Source organism: Periplaneta americana, chromosome 1 (assembly GCF_040183065.1).
Source record: "Periplaneta americana isolate PAMFEO1 chromosome 1, P.americana_PAMFEO1_priV1, whole genome shotgun sequence".
Taxonomy (NCBI): Eukaryota; Metazoa; Arthropoda; class Insecta; order Blattodea; family Blattidae; genus Periplaneta; species Periplaneta americana.
The window spans coordinates 150,495,072-150,517,559 of NC_091117.1; the positions used below are offsets into that span (position 1 = coordinate 150,495,072).

Sequence of the window (22,488 nt, forward strand, 5' to 3'; positions counted from 1 at the left end):
GCGGGTAGATGACGTCACAAGCATTTATATTTTAGACGTAACGTGCTGTCTCATGCAGTGATACTAATTGCAGTAAAATCTTTAACTCACTGTACGTACTCCTTCATTGGCACAGAAAGATCATTTTTTGTTGACTATTACACTTTTACTACGTCATACTACTTTTGACCAATAAAACGGTACGAAAGGACGTGTTTCAACCAATCATGGCTGTTTATCGCTACAATTTTATCACATGCCTAGTATTTGTTTATTTTTATCATTTCCTTAGCATTTGTTTCTTTGTTTGCCAACATTTCAAACTACAATTTCTTTATGGTACTACTAAACATGCTTTGCGATCGTCATTTGTTTCCCGTATAGATAGTGAACTGAAAATGGTGGCTTTGTTCAAACGTTTTGATGAAGCTAACATTAGTGAAATATTGTATTTCATTGTATTAGAATACTTTATTTCTTCTAATCTTTATATACTTTCTTCTGTTTTTATTACCTCCCTATACTATTTGTTTCTGTTTTTAGTTGGTTATTTAACGACGCTGTATAGACTACAAGATTATTTAGCGTCGATGAGATTGGTGATAGCGAGCTGTTATTTGGCGAGATGAGGCCGAGGATTCGCCATAGATTACCTCGCATTCACTTTACGGTTGGGAAAACCTCAGAAAAAACCCAACCAGGTAATCAGCCCAAGCGGGGATCGAACCCGCGCCCGAGCGCAACTTCAGATCGGCAGACAAGCGCCTTAACTGACTGAGCCACGCCGGTGGCTATTTGTTTCTTTGTTTGCCAACATTTCAAACTACACATTTTATACGGTACTACAAAACATGCTTTGCGATCATCATTTGCTTACCGCACAGATAGTCAACTGAAAATGGCGGCACCGTTGAAACGTTTTGGTGAAGCTAACATTAGTGAAATATAATTTTAGTAAGTCAATTAATATTTTATTGTATTAGAGTACTTTATTTCTTCTAATATTTATATACTTTCTTCTGTTTTTATCATCTCCATAACATTTGTTTCTTTGTTTGTCAAAATTTCAAACTGCAAATTCTTTACGTTACTATAAAACATGCTTTGCGTTTGTCATTTGTTCACCGTACAGATAGTCAACTGAAAATGGCGGCTCCGTTCAAACGTTTTGGTGAAGCTAACATTAGTAAAATATAATTTTAGCAAGTCAATTAATGTTTTATTGTATTATAGTACTTTATTTCTTCTAATCTTTATATACTTTCTTCTCTTTTCATCGCCTCCCTAACATTTGTATCTTTGTTTGCCAACATTTCAAACTCCAAATTCTTTACTGTACTATAAAATATGCTTTGCGATCGTCGTTTGTTTACCACACAGATATTCAACTGAAAATAGCGGCTCCGTTCAAATGTTTTGGTGAAGCTAACATTAGTGAAATATAATTTTAGTAAGTCAGTTAAAATTTTCTTGTATTAGAGTACTTTATTTCTTCCAATTGTGTAATAGTCAATTAAATCCCACTGGAGTTTTGATTTTCTCTAGATAAATCTAAACCTCTAGTGAGCTTACTGTTGATAGTACAAGGAGTATTTGTATAAATTGTGCATTATCTGCAACGAATTCATCGCATTATTGTAACGATTAACGGACACCAGTTACAGAGCGTTTAGTATACTGTTACAATTCCTACCCTGGTAAATAAATAATATAGAATGACGACATAAAAATTAATTCCATTTTTTTAACTAAAACAAGACGGGAGATTCAGGTCATTGAAAGACTTTAAGAAAGTTATACGTCACTGTCATAATTATGTCATAGTCGCAGGAAGTAGGCTATGATCTGTATAATCATAGTTATCGCTATCCACGTCAAAATCATCCACATGACATCGTTGTAGTGTGTCTGGATTTTCTGCATTTACAATTCTTGACTTCAGCTGAACAATGTGAAGAATCCGCGCAATGACAGTGTAACCGAACCTCTAACATCATTGTGTCGCCACTATCAAAACCATCAAAGTTAATTCTGTAAACATTTCTGTGTCAATTGATCAAACTAAATAACTGGCATGCTGTTGGGTTCACGTTGCTGTAATCCAAACGTTCGCTATTCAGTCGCTGCTCGTTCGTTAATAAAAATCTTCTGTTGTTGGGAATTCCACGAACTACAAATGCCTTCGGAAAAGGTAATACATCCGCAAGGGTAGTTTATACTGTAATGATGATGGCGTTATTGTGAAGTGCTATAGGGCAGGGTTTACCGATAATTTATTTACTCTGGAAACTCTGAGATCGTGGCAAGATCAATTTCAAATTTATGCCAAAGAAAGATGACATTTAAGTATTTTTCTAAGAATAGTTACATTTATCTTGCTATTTAGCAACTGAGAAATGGAAGTTGTGTTTCTAGGTATAGACTAGAGATGATCAACGATCGAGAAAGCCAGACTAACAGAACGCCCGCAAAGCCGAAAACCCGCACGACAATGTTTATTACATCGCGTCGTTGACGTAAAGACTGGTTGTGTTACTAGATGTCGAGATTGATCACTCCCGAAGTCCGAAGTCAAGCAGCCTTGAATCGCCACAGTTGTTTATACCTGACTGAACTTTTATCTACTTTGGCAACTGTTGTATATGTATAAACAATCAAGTAGCCTATATGAAACATCATCTCTACCTTTCAGTGTATAAAAGTCCGTTCCCTAGTCTTTATTTAATTACTAGGCCCTTATTAAAAGGCTAGGCATTTTCTTTTCATATGTTTAAGATTAAGTGTGCAATCTCAAGTAAAAAGATATTAACGTTATGTTTTATGTTTCTTAGTAATGCAAATTTGTTTTAGTTTTTTTTTCTATTTATATAACCATAGGTAATATAATAGAACCAGAACATTTTGATAAATAAGATACTGTTCTGTTTTGTCTTTTTGTCTCATTATAATGTTATTTATTTCAATAATGTATGTTATTCAAAGTTACGAAATCTTTCCACGCCGACCAAATACTATTTCGAGAATGATGAGCGAGACTCGAAGCGCACGAGAATGACGAGTCGAAACTCGAAAAACAAATGCAGCGAACACAGCGAGCGAGAGCGGCAGTTAGTTTTGTTCATGTCTAGTATAGACAAGATTCTTTATCACAATACTCATGAGATGTCAGTTGTTCTGAACACAAGCATTAACGATAACTTTTCAGGCGAAGAGTGACTTTACTTGACTGGAACCTAAGCACTAGACATTATAGTTTGTTCGATGACGTATTCATGAAGAGCTTGCATGGATAAATGAATTTAACAAATGACTAAATAAATGAATAGGTTGAATGAATGAACGAATTCGATGGGCGAATGAATAACTAAATAAGTAAGGTGAGTAATGATTTTGGGGAATGAATGAGGTGAATTGATTAATGAAAAGTATTAATGAAGGGAAATAACTGACAAATGAAAATAACGAATAAATGGGAATATCAAATTAATATAAATAACGAATGGCTAGTAATATCAATGACCATATTGTGTAAGAATAACGAATAAACAGAAATAACAATTAATAAAAGAATGGCTTGTAGAAATTTAATATGTACACAACATGAATTAGTCGAAATATGGGTGAAATGAATGGGTCAGTTAAATCAATTGATTGAAGAATTAGGAATACATTAGTGTACATACAGTAAGAACCCAATTCGGTGAATGGTTACAAGTGTACCGGCTTAGTAAAGCCAGTTCAGTTCAGGCACTGGCATCGAGCACGTCACAGTCGGTAAGAGATGTCCGTCAAGCGGACGTCTTTACACATGCAATAATAACTGCAAGTTATTCGCCGAATTGAAAAATGGCGAATATTTTAAATGTATCGCAAGTAATTAGTACAAAATTAGTGCTCCCACGCGATTTATAAAGTTGCTGCGTGCTAGCTAAAATTTCCACTGAAATTCTAATGACAAGCTAGACTAAATTACTTGCGTATGAAGTCGGAAGGGTGACTTCTGAATAAAGAAACCTTACGTAATATCCACCAGTCATGCTGCAGGCACGATTCGAGAGCCGTTTTAAAAATGCTATTAATTTTTATTTAAGAGCACTGTAAAACTATACGAGTAAGTTTGGTAGGAACTCTTTCAGTCCTAAAAATATTACAGGCTCATAAAAGGGAAACAAAAGCTGTATATTTGATATATGAAGATGTAATTTGTGTTTAGTATTAAAGCAAATCGATTGTGTTGAGTAGCAACCTGGAATATTCGTATATAAAACAATAAATTTTACAGTAGAGCGAAGAAACATTTTAATATCTTGATAACGAACAAATGCCTGACATAAGAGGGTATTTAAATCTCTTCTTGTGAAGTTTGTATCCATGCCTTGACTTAAGATGTGTTTGAAGAAGTTTCGGGAAAATTCCTTTATTGAAAATCAAGTGAAATCTTATTGTGTTCATTTTTTTCGACATACGAGGTTACTGTTCAATACCATCGAAATGTTACATTATACTGAGTGATTCACGAGGATTTACCGCTACTTACGGAGCTTAATTTCGAAGACATTATGAGCAAAAATGTCCTATAAACATGTGTCTTAATCTCAATATTTTCAGAATTACTAATTTGAATTTGTTAATAAAATATAATTATTCTTTAGTTTTAAGGGTAAAAGAATATACAGATAAAGATTTAACTATTCAGGAGTCTAATTTATTTAATTAACTAGTATTCTGAAGCTAAAAATGTGTTGTGAATTCGACAGTTGCTTCGTACAGATTTTTTTTTCGATTTATAACTATAAACTTGCATTTGTCTTACGCATTTATCACAAACATTGTTACAAATCTCGTCACTCTTGCGAATTCTTTAAGATTGTACATTAGAATGAAGAATTAAACTGTAAAGAATCAAGTTCCTAAAGTCGTATGATTTGTAACAATTTTTGTGGCAAGTGCGTAAGAATAATGTCATTTTTAGTTAAAAATTTGAAAAACAAAATTTGTACAAAACAATTAACAACACATTTTTAGCTTCAAAATACTAGCCAATTAAAGCAATGATACTTCTGGGTAGTTGATTCTCTATTTGTAATATTCTTTTACCCTTAAAACTAAAGAAAAAAGGTATTTTACTAACAACTTCAAATTAGTGTAACTCTGAAAATATTGAGATTAGGACACATGTTTATATGACACTTTTTGCTCAGAATGTCTTCGGAAAAAATAAGCTCCGTAAGGGACGGTAAATCTTCGTGAATCACCCTGTATAACAGTGCGTACTTATTTGTAGTACTATCATGATTATGAGCCTTTTCCTAATGCGCCTGTGTCGCTGCAACCTTGGTGAACCGAAGAGGTGGGATCTTTCTGTGAAGGATTTTGTACAGATTTGGAGTTGTACTGTATACTACAGTATATCTTCAACATATACGCACCCTCGGATACCACTGAACAACAGCAAAGGTAAAACTTAACTTCTGAAACAATATTCGTGTAATTATATATATGTAAATTGGTAGTAACAAATATATAAAAATATGGAGTTACATTTCAATCATTGTGCCACGAAAAACAAAAAAAAAAAAACGACTTAAAATTTGCAGGAGTCTAACGAGCAGAATACGAATATTAAATACTATTCCAAGTATTGTAAATGTTCACTTACCTTAGATAAGAAGGCTGCCGTACACACTTAAGATGAGCAGAGCCACTTTTGCAAGGGAAAGTAGTACACAGCATATTTTTCTTTCATGTAATAATAATTAATTTAACGTAATTATTTAGCATAGATTTATATTTTGTGAAACTATATTTTAGGTAACTTCTATGTTTGTATTTGATTACTTTTACATATCCATTCTCGAAATGATAAATAATTTCAATAAAAAAATTGAAAAAATTATCCTAAAGATAACATAATAAAGTCAATTGCACTTAGATGATGCACTATTAACATAAATGAAATCTAACAGTTAGGAGTGCCTACTTAGATTTATTTTCAAAATATTACATAAAATCTACGATAACGGTATTCGTTACAAATTATAAATACAGAGCATATGGATTTATTAAAATAATATGGAACTAAGTGAGAGGTATAGCCTAGAGTAAAATTGAAAATATATCAATCCAGGTAAGTAAATGATAATTCTAGTGATATAATATATATTTTAATGAAATATTGCTATTAATCTGTAGGTCTAGTGCTTACTCAGAGACGATTAGGTAATATTATAATGAATAGGCCTATACGGTGAAATGAGAATGGAGAAAACTTGTTCCATAGTTGCATTATCCAGTAAAGTTTCTACGCAGATTCAATGAGACTTAAACCTGTGTATGAGAAATGAAAAGTTAAAGCTCTAAAGTAGAATTGTGGGTAATATGTAAAAAAGAAGTATTTTTCATGAAACATTGAGAATTTTAAAATCTATTATGAGTTGATATGAAGAAAATTATGCTCAAATTTTAGAGGAAAGGATAAAAAATTACTTTGAAAACAACGTAAGAAAATTGCAAGTACTTTTTCAGTAATGTATTTCATGGCTAGTAAGGACGCCAAAATGTCAAAAAGTAATAAAAGTTAAAGTGAAGGAAAGACCAATAAAAGACTAGGATGAAAACAGCCGGTTCAGATCGTTCGATGTTCGAAATTGAACCTTATCCGGTTTTAAAACTTTCAGGATGAGCTCATAAAGATAAAGTGATCGCGTACACGCTATTAAGACGTACAGCAGGCATGGAGGTAGAGTCCTCATGTTCGCTGTTTGCTGGACCATGGCGCTACCAGGAGTGACTTGGTCCACACTACTTTTCGGACGCCTTTCATATCCGAGAAAGACCCGATATAAAAATCTTAGACGACTTTTTCAACTGGAGTTCTTCTGAAAGTTTTGATGGGAAAGAACATTTTGTCATACTTTGTTGCTCTACTAAGAAATTTATGGCCGCTTCTGGGGTAAGAATTTTATTTTAAAATATGAAATATCGTCCTAAAATCTAAAAAATGCTGGATTCTGTAACATTTAACATATAATTTGGTGCTTTTCAACAAATTTTTAATTTTTAACGTTATTCATTTAATGGTCCCGCGCCGTGGCGTCGTGGTCTAAGGCAGCCTGTCTAGGACTCGCGTTATGGAATGCGCGCTGGTTCGAGCCCTCATGGGGAAGAAATTTTCTCATGAAATTTCGGCCAGTGTATGGGACTGGTGCCCACCCATCATCGTGATGCACTTAGGGAGCTACGATAGGTAGCGAAATCCGATTGCGAATGCCAGCTATAATGGCTGGGGGATCATCGTGCTAACCACACGAAACCTCCATTCTGGTTGGATGATCGTCCACCTCTGCTTCGGCATATGGGTGTGAGGCCAGCAGCCAACTAGTCGGTCTAGGCCCTTCAAGGGCTGTAGCGCCATGGATTAATTAATTAATTTAATGACGAAACTATTTTTGTACTTTGGTAAATGATTTTGGTGAAAATGTTTTTTTAGTAATATAACTTTTACAGATACATGTAATCTATCTATATTTTTTTAGATATATGATATGTCTAGAATTATATAGGCCTGTTTATGCCTTCTAAATAAGACATTTTAATTGCTAAGCATTAGAATTTCAGAAAGTACTGCTTTGAAACAAATTTTCTACAGTAATTTTATGTGATATAGTGACAAACAAAACAATTCAGAATTATTCCAAACTAAAAAGAAAAAAAAAATGTTTCAATATGGCGTCTTGCTGTGTTCAGCAAGATACCTCCATTTGTTATGCTACGCGGACAACATGAATTTATTCCAAGGAAGTTTTGTAAGACTTATTGCACAGTACTTGTAGCTTCATAGATCTTCTCACCTATTTCCGCAAGACTTCTTAATACTGGGTCATTCAGAAGGATATAAATTTCAGTGCCAACTGACGATAACAGAAGCAAGGATAAGAGTTAAATTAAAAAAAATTCCTGTTAGATTTTTTGTTAAGAAAGAGCCTGAGAAACAGTTTTAATTATAGCAATTTTCTTTTGATTCCCATTTCACTTTTGCAATCTTAACATACCGACCTTACATCACCCATTAATAACTTTGAAGCTGATGAAAGGCGTTAATGAAATAATTACGAAAAAGGGGCGTTAATAATAGAAATACGAATGTAAGCATAAATTAGAGAATTTTCTCAAGATAGGCAACATACAGTACTGAAAAACGAGATAATCTAGACACTATGAAATCCTTTCAAGAACTACGTTGTAGGTAGTGTTATATTGCATTTCACATGTTAATATTTGCGAGAAATAAAATAAGGCAAGATTTCGGTTGTCTATTAAGATGAACAGTCTGTACAAATAAATAATTCAGAGTAATGTGGTATTGCTTTACTTAATTTATTTTCTTGTTCATGGGAAACATATAATGATCTATATTTTGAGAAGAAAATATGCTCTGTTTCTACTTTCCAATGCATAGGCTCCACACTAAAAGGCTGCTGAGCTGTGTGTAATCCGGACATTCTGTAAAGAAAGAAATTCTTCATTAGTCACATTTGAAACTACACGATTATATCCAATAAAGTACACAGAAATAGTAAATGATATAGAGAACATTTCGCACGGCTGAGATGGGTTCTCACTGAAACATTAAATAGGCGTAAATCATATCTATTCTTTTGTGTATAGCATTCATGCTGTCCTCCGGTGTTTAAAGTGACAAGTTTACCGACTACTATTTCCGAGGACTTGTGACTCCAGCAAGAAAGTGAAGATATATTTCCGTTAATATAAAATGGTATATTGATGGACCAGTTCAAAAGGGAAACAACTCATAATTTAAAGTGTTGATAAACCTATATCTTAAAGCTTTATGTTGCTGTGAAAAATCCATTGATCAGTGGTATTACGTACTCCAAATGTTGTTAGTGGTGTTTTATCTGTATTATAAGTTTTAAATTAGGGTTAATTGTATTTTTCACAGCAACATAGCATTTTAAAATTCAGTTATCTGAATACTTTAAATTTAGATGTTTCTCTTTCGAACTGAACAGTATACATGTACTTGTACTGTATTGTCTTAAGTGGTGACTCTGCACCATGGTGATCACATGATTAGAGAGTCGTTCGATTTGTGTTTACACTTCAAACAACATTTATTCTTATAAAGAATTCAAATTGATTCTCGTCACTTATTTAATACTTTAACTATGGTTGCGTAGCCTCTGGAAAAATTCCGCCGAAACTTGTGTAAACACAACGTGTATGATTTCTTCAGGTGATTTAAGAGGTGATTCTACATGTTAAATATAACAAAACTTTTATTACACTTTTCCTCGATGAAGCACCGTTAAGCAGAAAAAAAAACAGACTTTGCCCAATGTTTGCAGCGCTCTGTTGCGGCAATGGCCCGAGAGAAAAGGCTGATTGCTATATACAAGCAGATTGGTAAAAATTTGAATAGTTAATGTCTTGAATCTTTTTTTGCAAATAAACCGTTAAGCCATGAATTTAAAATGAATAATTGCGAAAATCGTTAAAATAAATCTTGCAACGCAGTGTCGCGCGTCACCGACTGAGTACAGCATAGGGAGAGGGAAAGGTAAGGAGTGCACGCCAATGCATGCCGCGCTTGCTAGAGTAGCCGTGCTGTTGTTGCCAAATGCTTCAGAGAAACATAACGATTTCCTCTAAAACGATTAATGTTAATTGAGATTTTTCAAATCTCTCATCATGATCTATTATCAGTGTCATTTTGGTGCAGAGGTTACCATCCACCATGTAAAGTTGCCTAATGCCGTGATACCCCTAATCCCATGATACTTTTATTAAATTGAATGTCAGTCAAAGCTTTGCCGTTCGATCATAGCGTCAGACATCTTTCTCGAAAGAGTGCATCTTTCAGTGAAAAAAACATATCACGGAATTAGGGATATCATGGCAGTAGGCAGCTTAACCCTAGTCTATACGTTTCAACAAGGAAAATGCGTTGTTTTATTGTGTATTTAACTATGGTTGAAAATAGCCTACTTCTTTCTCAATAAGTTCAAAGAACTTACTACCGGAGGTTGACAATGCAAGATATCAGCAGAATTGTGTTCCCGGCTTAGTGCAAACAATTAACAAGGAAAGTCCGTGTCCTGTGCCGGACTTAAAGAAATCAACTAACTGGAAAAACCCAACGTGCTGTCCGTAAAAAAAAGAGCTCCTTGCTAGGTAAGAATGGCGGTAATTTAGGTTTGACTCGCTCTGTTCTTACACTCCCAAAAAAGTGAGAAGTAATGCTTATATTGACTCGTTCCTCTGAGTTAAAATATATTTGTGATGAAGAAAGGATAATATAATTATTTATCAAATACATTTCGATATTGAATTTTGAAAATTCTGTCATTTACTAGTAACCGATCTTTGTATATAGTTTATCTTTTATCTATGAGATTAAGGTTAAAATTAAGATCAGGATTGTAGAATATAAGATTATATAGCTCACAACATATATGTAATCTTTAACGGTACCTCTGTAGTTATTTCACTAGTAGTTATACATCTTCAGTAAAGTAATATGATTTCTGAAATCGAATCAATTGATATCAACCTGTTTTAAAAAGTAAATTTCCAATGACCAAACTTGCTGCAACAAAAATATGTTCTGCTATTTAATCAGTAGCCAAATGTAATCTACATAACGAATCATATTAGAGAAGTAGCCAAATGTAATCTACATAATGAATCATATTAGAGAATTATATTTCGAAAATATTTCTTCGGATGACAAGAGTATATTCATCCGCCGAAAGTAGTTTCAGCCAACATTGCTTTGTTAATTGAATGTATAATACGTGACATCTTCACTCGGAGATACATAGGATCATTGGTGGACTAAGAATTGTAAGAGGAACCAAAATACTCTACAACAAACATAAAAAAAGGAAGATACAGTTTCAATATTTTTATGATTCGTTGAAAACATCCACCGTTGCAGAGATAGTAGAGTGGTTGATTAATCTCATAACACGTGCAGTAAGCGAACTGCCCCTTCTGGTGAGAACCCTTTGGCTAAGTTACGGCTATGCCTAATTCTGAGCAAAAATATAAATTAAAGTGGCTGCGTCCCATTTAATAGTATAATAAATCTTAACAACTCTGTACATTACTTAAGGTGAAGAATAAAATGGATCCCAGGAATTGAAACTTCAAGTATAGAGAAAACACGTGGCAAGTTTATGAACGCATTTTCATACTCGTAAACTTCCTTTGCCGTAAATTCTGTCCAAGCCGAGTAGATGCCAGAAGTGTGGCGGTAATAGAAATGAAAATGCGCGTTTTACATTCAATATTCAGTATCTGGCTATTCCCCTTCCACTCCCCCCAAAAAAGAGAGACATCTAATGGCATCAAATTCATACATTATCTCCGCAAGATTGAGTTATAAAATTGCCATCTAGCGGGTGTATCGTAAACTAGTACAGATAATGTTTACGATCTCGTTATCTCATCATTTGAAAACTCTTTTTATTACGTCATAGCTGTACCAACGTCATTTCATGCATGGATGGAAACACACTCTTTATGCAGTTATACCAACACTTGGCGACATCAAAATGTCATTAGTTTGCTTTATTGGTCTGGCTTCGTCAACATCTTACAGCTGCTAGGTTATGTAAAAAATTGTAGCAACAGAAATTGTTCAGGATTATTGGATTTTGTTTCCTGAAACGCGAAGTTTATACAGGGTGTTTTCATTTCATAATCAAGGGTTTTGAATCAGTAATATTTTTCATTTTAAAATAAAAACATATCTTCTGTTAAACACATACGTAAGACATTCTTTATGATTGAATTATTAAAGTAATTGTAATTCGTTATTTAAAACAATAATTAAAATATTTAATATTTTTATATGGAGGCATTAACACTGGTAAATGGTAGATTTCAGTGGAATTTTTTCGTGCTTAATTTTGTTATTCGACTGTTTATACGTAATAACATCATTAGTCATCTGATACAATGCACCAAAGCTCTCGATTAAATGTATAAATGGCGTGAGTCGCAACAAATGGAAAGCGTAATCCTTGTCAGTAGAAGAAGGACTTACTTGCATATTTACATAGTCGATAATTTAACTTAAGGTCGTTTAGGAACATCTCGGCATGCTAAGGAAAAATGTTAATTTTGGGATCAATTTATGGAATTTCCCCTAATATGTTTGAATATGTTTCCCGTTCATTTCACATATCTGGTGCCAATGTGATCATTTTATATCACTGTATGTAAATTGATGTCGAAGTGTCGACTTCTGTCATAATGCGGGCGATTTCGACATAATACGACAAACATAGAAAACACTTTAAAACCCAACACTTACAACACAATAATACTCTTACTCGCGTTGGTAACATGTGAATTTTTCATCAGTGCCATTTTTCACACATGCCTTGTGAAACCGCTTTTGGTTTTCTCCATCACATTGAACCGGAAGTTCTCCAGCATTGTCATCGTAGCAATACACATTACAAGCGGTACAATAGTTTTTTTTTTTTTGGATTGTCTATATTGTTTGATGAAGTAACTCCCTCCCTCTACAAGCCGAGCATTAGATGATTTCATTCTGTGGAAAATCCTAACATCGTTTTGCTGTTTAGTCTTCTTTGACTGTTTCCTATAGTTTTCAGACGTTATTACATCTGACTATTGCAGTTTTCTTACTCTTTTGCCACCAGATGGAAGTGTTAGCAGCGGATATGGCGACAGTTCTTCAGTAGGTGATGAATTATGCAAGCATGAATGTCCTCGTGCAGATGATGTCTGTGGTGTTCTTTGGGAAGTGGTAATGTCTTCTTCAACGCGAATTTCACATCAATTATCGGAGATCCAGATCATACTCAAACATGTTATCTTGCAGTATGTCATGATATCAATTCTCTTACGTCAATACTTGTTAATTCATATAACCTTTACAATGAAGGCGAATAATATGCCGAACTAATTGATCTTCCATGTTGTATCGAAAGTTGTGTCTTCTCCTATTTGTCCGATATCAATAAAAATTAAGACAAAGTTTAATTAAGATTGGTTCAATGCAAGATGAGTAGTTTTATACATGCAGGTAGACACACAGAGAGAAAACAGCTAGACGAACAAAGTGGCACTAAAACACTATGAAGGATTGCGAACTCTAAGACCAAAATCACAAACATTTTGATGGAGACAGCCCTCCAGGCCTAGATGGCCTAGATTTTATGAACAAATAAGAAGGACCACAAGCGAAATAAGGGAGATTGTCGAGATCTCCCCAAAACATAGTGTCGAAAACTCGAGATACACCTTCATTTGGAAGACAACAGCGTCCACACCTGTGGAGTAACGCGGTCAGCGCGTCTGGCCGCAAAACCAGGTGGCCCGGGCTCGAATCCTGGTTGAGGTTTTTTCCGGGGGTTTCCCTCAACCCAATACGAGCGAATGCTGGGTAACTTTCGGCACTGGACCCTGGACTCATTTCACCGGCATTATCGCCTTCATTTCATTCAGACGCTAAATAACCTGAGATGTTGATACAGCGTCGTAAAGTAACCCAATAAAAAAGTTAACAGCACATTCGAAACTAAGTTAATTGTTTGAGGGTAATCACTTTGGCGCCTTTACTAACCTGTAAAATGTATATACAATAATTTGTGCCTCTACTAATATCACGCATGACCAGTCAAAGTACAATACACTAAAGATGGTATATTATATTTCATGACCGAAAAGAAAAGTGTAACTCACATTCAATCTGTTGATTGCTTTCTGTGAACGTAAAACACAAGTAGACGCCACGAGATTCTTTTACACAGAAATTACAAACACAGTCAACACAGATCTCCTGTAGTTCTAACTTTTTTCGTTACAAACAGTGCTCGCAATGGCTACTTTTCTTAAAAATGTCGAGATCTCCCTTCTTGTTCACTCAATATTAATCTTTACCCACAGCCAAGAATTCCATCTTTCGTGTGGAGTTTATGAACAAATATAGACAAGTAGTCTAGATGGAGCAAAGCCATCGGTTAAGTAAACAAGGAGGAATACCGGTACGTAAAAAAAATCTTTGCCGGGTATCTTATTACATTTCACTACATATTAATTATTTATTTATATATTCAACTAATGAATTGATTTTTAACTCTCAATTTACCGTTCATTTACTTCAGTTGGTAAGTTGATTATTCAATGTTACTTATGAATTATATACATATGGTTTATGTTCAGAGTGGAGTATTTAATAATATCAACAAGAAATACAATTTTAAATGCAATTTTAAATATATATGGGTTTATTACCGTCAAAGTTATTTATCAAGACAATCATTCAAGTCATTAAATTATGGCATGGGGTAGTACAAGGTGAAAGACAAACGTTTTCGCCGTAAGTATAGCATCTTCAGGTCTCATGGCGATGGAAACACAAGATGAAAATTTATCTCTCTGGTATGTATACAATCATTGGAGTATATGTTCAGATTGTATACCAGAGATATAAGTGTTCATCTTCTGTTTCCGTCGTCATGAGACCTAATGATGGCATACTTATGACGAAAACGTCCGTCTTTCACTATGTACTACCTCAACGTCATAATTTAATGACTTGGATGATTGTTCTTGGTAAGTAACATTTACGGTAATAAACCCATATATATTTAAAATTGTATTAATTATACTTATCGGACCCAACATGCCTTGAAATTATCAACAAGAAAGCAGAATAGGCCTACTATTTGAAGACCTCCTTCATTGTCGCTTTTTGAAATTATTTTTCATAGAATCTGTTGTTTAAACAACCTCTATGCTTTCTATTCCTATATATCTTAAAATGAATAAATAAAAATATTATAAACGAATATTATGCTATAATAAAACAGACGAGAGATATAAAGATGATATGAAATCAATCTTTGACAGTTTGGTAAAACTTACAAGTCGAGTAAATTTTGTAATGATTGAAGGAAATATGGTCTTCAGACTCAAAGCTTTTGTCCGTTCTAACAGCTTCTATTGCAGATGAATTCTGTTTCTGTTTTTGATAGCTTTGTACGTCCATCTTCTCTGTAAAGAGTTACTCGAACAAACACCCTCAATCGCCACACAAAGAAGCCCCACATATTGCTTAACGCCAACGCTTGTCTTGTTTACAAACCAAGTCTCGCCGGAAATACACAGAAGCTGCACTCTGTCGACAGTCTGAGCAACTAATTTCTATCTCAAGCAGTTTATTCCATTGCCTTGAGGAAAACTGTGTCAAGCGAATTGTACTCAGAGACTATCGGGCAACATGCAATAGTATAATACTCCAAAACGATTTCAGAATTTATGTACGACTGTTACACGTCTGTCACGAAAATGGCGATAGATGAGTTGCACCGTCATTTTCTTCCATTTGATAAAGTGCTGACCTCATTGTGGGAACGGTTTAATTTGAGGTTAGTCCGAACATTTGATCAACTCGCCAACTGTGAAGTATGGTCGGTGAAAGAGTTAATCTATTTCTTCTTAAGCAAGAAAATGGTGTGAAACACTGAGGCTCAAAGATTGGTCCATTGTGCGCCCCGTCTATAGAGACCGTAAAACCAGCCCACAGTAGTGTGGACTTGATATACAGTAGAGCATCGATTATCCGAATACCGATCAACCGAAACATCGGTTAACCGAAAGCATTCCAGTCGACAAATTCAAATTTGCGCTTGCGCCATGTAGAAGTTTCGCTAGCGCTGTTTGCGAGACTTGGCTGCAAAAAAACGAGTCTCAGCTCAGAAGCAAAGAAAATTTTGGACTTCTCCTAAACTGTAGGCCTACTTTAATGGCCATTTTGAACTTGTCAAACTAGGCTAGTCAGTTCTCTGTTTTATTTGTAAGACGTGCGATACAAAATATATATGTACAGTTTTGTTTTTAATATCAGTGTTTCTTTGTTTCATATTGCTCCTATGACACCGGTAATTTGTTTCCGTAAATGATCGGTTATCCGAAAAATCATTTATCCGAACACTCCCCCCCCCCGTCCCAAATTGTTTCGGATAACCGATGCTCTAATGTAGTCTTATTAATAAATTAGTTTAATTGTCTTTAGGTCCTTAGGGACAAATAAGCAGTTCCAAAAGTAATTGATACCTGGCTGATTCCAGATTCAGAGCACTGGATCAAGATGAGTGAAGGAGTCGCTTCTCTGCTTCTTTCTCAATACAGCCTACACACACGATCAACAGTGACATGTCATCAGCCCTGTCAGAGTACTATATTCCCTCTATTCAGTGACAAGTCAGTCCATATACTCTCAATGATGAATTTAGCTTGTCTCATACTTGGCGATTCATCCCATGTCTTTCAGAACTTCTTATGAAAAAGGTTTTAGTGCTCGGGGTCCAGTACTTAAAGAAAGGCTAAAGGAAGAAATTTAATACTATTTCAAACTTTTCAAATGTACAATTTGTCCAGAAACAAGTTGCCGCTACAAATGGTAAATTTGTAAGTATCGCTCGGCTTTAACGAAAATGCATTACGCTGTGTACGTAGCGCCGGCGTCGGGAAAGTAACTGAGATTTCCAGCACGTTAGACACATTAACTAATGCTGCAAGGCTGATCTGTCGAAAGGTTTAAACTTCAATAAGTACCTTCTGGAAAATTTTGTTTCAACAACGCAATGACTTTAAATCCGTTATCTTTTCAAACGAGGTCTCAACCGAATGGTTGTTGGAAATATTTCAAATCTCAAGAGACTGCAACATTACTTTCTGACTAACCATACAAACTCCAAGAAGGAATTCCAATTTACGAAGATGTTAAAATTAAAGTGTTTTATCAAACACTTCCAACAAAGCTTTTCACAGTTGTTATAAATCAAATTACCAAAAGATAACTGAGTGATAGCTGTTATAATTATAACGTTCAACGCACTCTTTATTTTGCATGTGGCTATGAATGTCGGCGTTGCAGGAAGCTGGGATGCAAGGCCGGCATGGATGGCTCCGTTCTCTTTAGTTTTGGGGTCGGTGGAGGCGCGGTCGCTCTCTCTAGATGGTTGCCATAGCCACCAACTCGGGTCTGATATCGACTCGTACATGCAGTCCAACAAACGTGTGAACTTGAGAGCGATCCCCGCTTCCATTACATAGGAATGCAGATCACAGGGAGATAACAACATTAATAACGACAATATTAATATTAATATGAATACCGATAATAAAATAACGTGAATAATATTATCACTAGTTAATAATTTGACATTACAATTATGAATTTTGTGACATGCAGAAGATAGAAGGCATTGCTGTTCTTTAAAGGATTGATACCAAGTGTTTTAAATTCAATAATTTCACAAGCAATATAATGAAGTTTGAAATTACGTTTGCAGTTAAATATCTGTGTTTAAAATTATTGCTTTTGATATGTAACAAAAGCTTTAACCAAATTTGATTATTTACTTTATTAACACTAAGAAACCTGTCCAATATTTTAAAACAGGATGTTTATCTACATAGTGGTTAACTTGGGCATCATTTAAGTTGAAGCAGGCCTGAAGTCTCAATTTCGAGTTTCGTATACCTTCCTGCACAACTCCAGCGAAATTGAATTTAACTCAATCAATAACTTTCTGCAGATGAGATGAGTTTCAATTTTGAATGGTGTGCTTATACACTTGATTCTTTAAGCGTTATAAAAAAAAATCACGTGGTTTTAGGTAGGGGGATCTTGCGGGCCACTCAGTAGAACCCGAACGTCGAGTTCACATTCTTGGAAACCACTCATTCAGTCATTCTCGCATTATTAATGCCAACAGACAGATGCCCCAAACCTTCGTACAGACGTGAAATACAAACGAGCTTAAATAAACTTACGTATTTATAGAATCACATACTTAAATGTCTCGTATTTTCTGGCCACTCGGTATAATAAATACTGTATACCACCATTTTTTTAGTTATTTAAATGAATTACCCATGTAACATATTTGGTGATTTTTAGTAGCTCTTATTGAATGGATGCCATGGTTCAGAGGCAAGACCACTTAAATTAGGAATACTTTTGCTTCTGCTTTATTGCAGAACACATTGTCCGAAATAGTAACTAGTCAGCAGTTTTATCTCACGATTTCAATATAGTTTATGACAAGTACTTCATTCGATGTAAGATAATCTATAGTAAGCGAAGATATTTCTGATAAATTTTGACATATTGCAAGATAATAATGAATAATTTTTCTATATCATTATGCCGAATAATATAATCATAATCATCATCTTTCTGTTATGTTATAGTTCTGCAAGAACTGTTACGAGCTACAAGAGACTTTCCACCCTTCTCTTCACGGGGCGTCTCAGTAATCCCTCTCATTTCAAAATTGCTTTGGGGATTCTGAATCTAGACATTTGGTTCATATTCTCATCTTTCTTCTATAAACTCGTGCAAATGAAAATGTTCTTGTGAAACTAATTATTATGTTCATGGATTCATTCTATTTTAAAATACTGTACTCTAGAATAACTAATTCTATTAAAGATAATAGAATATATATAATTCTATTAAAATAATAGAATTAGATATTCTATTAAAGATTATAGTCTAAAGCAAAGATAATTCAATTGACTTACTCCTTCGAGCATTGTATTTGCTATAGAAAGTTTGCCTGAATAAGGTTCCTTGCCACAGAAAGTCATTATTTTATATTTTTTCAGTGGATATTCCAACAAAATATTTTGCTGCTACTAATTTTAAATTTTACATATTAATATTTGTGAATCATCTTCTGAAGTATCTAGTATAGTTAAATCGTTTGCTAACGTTAGAGCATCTATAGATAAGTGTCGAATTAGAGATATGTATTTTACTTATATGTTGTATGAGCGAATTATTTCAAAATTATTGTATTTATATTCTTTATTTGACACTGCTGAAGATCTTTTTCCATATTGTTTATGTTATCAAGGAATTTAACTAAATTGAAGTTTTTTATATATGTTATAATTATTTTGATTAGTATGTTTTGGTATATGATCAGTTACTATTACTTTTAAAAAGCATTACGATTGACTCCTTCAAATCTTTTTATAATCCACAATTAATGTACTACGAGTTTCTACATTGAATTTTCAATATTTTTGTAACAAAGTTTTTATTGTGAATAACCATCAAAACACTATTTAATCTTCCTATATTCAAGACTATTTAATGTGCAATAAACTTTAGTGATGCAATCTATAGTTTTCGAATTGTCGAATTTTCTGCATTTAGCATTAAGTGACGCATTTGAAGAGAGTCTGGTTGGAATAACTATTTAGAATGGCAACGACGAATCCTGTGGTTTTAGAATGTATTTGTTTCAGCTTCTTTAAGTTTTTCGTTGAAGTATTATTTATTACAGACATCAATATATCATTGGGATACTGCACTTACATGTACATATATTTTTCACGCTACTTGAACATGGAAAATGCATAGAGTGGTACCAAAATTTGATGAATTCTGTGCGAGTTGCTATGGTAACCGGTAATAGTTATGCGAACTTAATGTGTGATTTGTGAGTTGTAATTGTGTGCCATATTCCTTTAGGTTTATGAGCCCGACAAATACACATTATTGCGTAGCGAACACCATTACAGAATTACGTTTAATCCGAGATGATAATAGACTGCACTACGGACATAATGGAACAAAAGGACACTTGGAAGTTGTAAAATGGTTTCCATTACACTATACAAAAGAGGGGAATCTCTTAAATATGAGATTTTAATAAAAAATACTTTAGCACATAGATTTAAATAAGGAAATACAAATTGGCAAAAAAACTCCGACGTCATTGTCACAATTTTGCCAATATTTGAAATGAAGTTAACGTCTTAACCTTTTTAACTGACAGGGTTACATATTACTTTCATTATATTATGTATTCTATATCATCAAGAGGATTTAACAGACTGAAACAAAGTAACTGTTGTTGAAAGTAAAATACTGTCCTGGAGAGGATATTCAATGCTTTTATTGCGTTAAATTCATTGCATGTTTCTCTACGTTGGTTACGTTTTATTTATTTTGTCACTTTTTTGTATATATTTTACGTATTTGAATTCATTTCTTTATTTACTATTTGACGTATACACATTTCTTTGTTTAAATATGTTTCCACACGAGTTGATTGTCAGATATGAAGTCTCTATCACGTGGTACTGCTTTCGCTACAAAAGTGGATGACAAGGAATTTTTACAAATTTCAGTTGGAACCTCATTCAAATTATGTATTATTATCATGATTATTATGATTATTATCATTATTATTATCATCATTATTATTATTATTATTATTATTATTATTATTATTATTATTATTATTATTATTATTATTATTATTAAGAATTGATCGATACTACATTGTCTTAATACTCGATACCTACTTTTAAACTTGGATATTCGGTACTTGATACAACAAACTTAAAAATAAGAATAAGAGTTTATTCGAGAATTACCTTATTACAGTTTTCTCCATCCTTTCGGTTAGTTTCGTATTCGGAGTAAGAAAGGTTCTTTATACAGGTTGCAAATGTTTGCGTTGCCAGGTTTTCTGCGCGTAATACTTAACTAATATATTCCGCATTCATTAGTCACGGTTTACTTAATATATAGGTAATAATTTTCCAGGTTTAAGTGAATTATTTTTGTAGAGATTGCTCAAGCTTGCTAATTTTAGGAAGACATCTGGTGTTCATTCTCACGTCTTATGCTCGATCGAAACCTTCCACAATATGTGTATTTCGCTAGAAGTTTCTTTTTCGCACCGCTATTCACTTGAGGGATTTTTCCATCCTAGAACTGAGTTATCGAAATGCTTAGTTTACCAGGAGTGAGGATGATTTCACAACCTATTGTCATAAAATATTTTTGAATGATGGGAAAGAGAACACTTCACTGTAAAACGCGTAAAAAAAGGTGAATGTATCACATGATCCTATAAAAGTTAATAGAGTGGAATTGTAATTTACCGCTGAATCGTAAAGACAAGAAAAAACTAGAGAGAGGACTCTTTAAAAACTAAAAGATAAAAAATATCCCATCCTTTCCCCAAAAGTGTCGGTCGCTGTCGATACTTCCAAGTACCGAGGGTATCGAGGACGGAACTCTAACAATAATTATCATCATAATGGTCATCATCTACTTCACGAATTGGCCAATTAATCGATTGTCTCCTCACTCTTGTGAGAATAATAATAATAATAATAATAATAATAATAATAATAATAATAATAATGATAATAATAACAACAACAAATGTAATGTTTTCAATGCTTTATGGAACAGAAATCTTATGGAGATGCAAACTTCCTAAACTAACATCTTTCTACCTTATATGTTCATGTACCCAAGTATTTTTTATTTTTAGTAGGTTATTTTACGACGCTTTATCAACAGATTAGGTTATTTAGCGTCTGAATGAGATGAAGGTGATAATGCCGTTGAAATGAGTCCGGGGTCCAGCACCGAAAGTTACCCAGCATTTGCTAATATTGGGTTGAGGGAAAACCTCGGAAAACCTCAACCAGGTAACTTGTCCCTACCGGGAATCGAGCCCGGGCCACCTGGTTTCGCGGCCAGACTCGCTAACCGACCCAAGTATTAACAATTATTTTGGTTTCCAGTATCGCAAACTATTGACATGCTTATACAATATTTTTTGTTCATAAATATGTTCAGTTTCTAACTACCACAAATATTTATTCAATTTTTGCCCAAAACTTTGCAACTCGTTACAATCCTTCATTATCTTCCTTCTGAGATCAGTGTTATGTATATTTTCACTTTGTAACCAAATGATTACAACTAAGTAAAATCAAATTATGATGACTATTACTATGAATATAGTTATCATTATCTTCTTCCTCTACTGTATCTTAGTGGGTAGTGTTTCTTTAACATCTAGAAATCCTCAACAAAGTATAGAAAATTCATATCCATTCCAATGTGTGTGTCCCTTTCCTTGTCATTGTACTGTGCTGCCTTAAGCTGTGGATTTTCGCCATGTCGACCGCAACATCGAGGAGTCCTATCACTTGTGTTTCTTTATAATCCTCGCAAGACTAAGGACAGAGCGGGACAAACATCCCATACTTGCCGGTTTCCCCATGCCAAACCATATAGCTCATCTTCCTTATAATAGTAGGCCTATACGTCTGCGATCTATTACTTTTTGTACTTCATCTAGAATATACAGGATGTAAGGGGTATAAGTGCCATTATTTTAACTGATTATTCATGTTATAAGGAAGAAAAAATGTTCTTACAATTTTTTTCTAATTGAAATATTTAACTAATTATTAAAGTTTACAATATTACACGTTTTGCAACGTTGCTGGATAGGGAGGGGGAGGTTTATAAGTACACAGTGCAGCTCAAGCGGATACAGACATACCGGTACAGATGCTCTGTTCTAATGCAGGGGCGACCATGATAATACTGTTGTTTACATAAAACGAGGAGCAAATACAAACTTTCAATCTCATTAATAGAACATTATG

The 22,488-nt window shown here is 34.1% G+C and overlaps 1 protein-coding gene across 7 annotated transcripts in view; it reads right to left on the reverse strand.

The window, feature by feature from the left end:
- LOC138701991 (nose resistant to fluoxetine protein 6-like) overlaps window positions 1–22,488 on the reverse strand; it is a 1,327,025-nt gene that overhangs the window by 1,025,503 nt on the left and 279,034 nt on the right. For all 7 annotated transcript variants that reach the window (XM_069829508.1, XM_069829491.1, XM_069829501.1 and 4 more), the window contains exon 2: window positions 5,639–8,481. The gene's annotated coding sequence lies outside the window, so the exon portion shown is untranslated. The remainder of the gene's footprint in view (window positions 1–5,638; window positions 8,482–22,488) is intronic.